The sequence below is a fragment of the Thermobia domestica genome, chromosome 10 (genome assembly GCF_964235325.1).
Source record: "Thermobia domestica chromosome 10, izTheDome1.hap1.1, whole genome shotgun sequence".
Taxonomy (NCBI): domain Eukaryota; kingdom Metazoa; phylum Arthropoda; class Insecta; order Zygentoma; family Lepismatidae; genus Thermobia; species Thermobia domestica.
The window spans coordinates 92,338,470-92,339,951 of record NC_137463.1 but is presented as its reverse complement, the minus strand read 5'-3'; positions in this window follow the sequence as shown (position 1 = coordinate 92,339,951).

Here is a 1,482-nt window from a genome sequence, read left to right as displayed (position 1 = left end):
ACAATGTAGACATCTAGGTAAGTTGAGCAATGCTCCCTATTATGTGCTTCACCACATTTTCTACATTTAATATGTTTATCCTTACACTGGGAGGTCAAATGTTCATATCGCCAGCATTGTGTGCATTGTCTGATTGCCGGGATGTAAGACTCGACCGGTAATTTTTGATAATATAAGGCAATATCAAGTGGTAAGGTTTGTGAACCAAAGGTAATTACTAACGTTTGGGTAGGTTTTTTGGTACCATCAGGTAATGTACGGTGAATTCGTCTGACTGATATGATTTATTTTTCCGATTCTATGTCTCTTGTCAAGTCCTGAAATGGGATGTCTTCTTGGACCCCCTTTACTACACCTACGCTAGAGACGGCATGGTTTGGGATATACGCTTGCCATTTGTTAGAAGTTAGTACGTCATTACCAAGAAAAGCATTTGCATCGTGTGCGGTTATGAATTGGATTTTCATGAGATATCGACCAATTTTTTTGAATTTACTAATGCCCGGGATATCGGCAAGGTATAATATGCGACTAATCGCCATCGGGTGAGTGGGTCCTGTTTCTTTGACTTTTAGAAAAACAATGTATGGGGGTTTGTGAATGTCATTATATTTGTTAGCTACTGACGGTTCATTATTAATGTGTGCCGTAGACGAATGTCCTTCTGACCCCTTGTCTCCTACTTTGTTATATATGATATTTTTATTTTTCCCTTGTGTATCAGAAGTAGACTTACTTTGATTTGCTTTTGAAAGTTGTTCTGTTACTTCCATTGAGTCACCATCTGATTCATTTACATTATGATTACTAGATACTATCATGTCATCCGTCGTGATCTTGAGATTATTAACTTCATTGTTCATTGACATTTTATCCCTGCACTTTGTTGGAAAATAACTAAAAGAAAATACTAATCTTACCTTATAAAAGGTGGCTATTTAAGCAAGAATATATCTTAAAATATAACTTATCACTAATTGAGTTGCTATCTCACACGAGAATTATATAAAATCAAAACTGATATTGTTTTAATTAACAAGTGGTCCTGTCATCTATTTTTTAAACTTTTTGTTGATTATTTGCCCCTTAAACTCTACACATATAGTTTACAAAACACTAGCACTTCATTGTTTAACTTTTTAAATCATTTAAATCACGTATATAACTATATTCATTAATTGTTCACATTAGCAAAACACGGTTTTAACATCTGCAACCATTTTTCAACCGCCGATCCATTCCATGTTCTATATTCCCTTCTAGGACTTTTGATCAACTCACTTATGTTCAATAATACTGCACACGTTTCTATTGTAATAATGGTATTGTTCTGCAGTAATGTATGCTTATTGAACATTTATACAAATAAATTGTTTGATTCTTTGAAACGTCTAACAAAATCTATCTGTAATTAATCTTATGTATATATCATCCTGGAATTAGTTGTTATTCAATAGACTAATCAACAAACAAACAAATAAA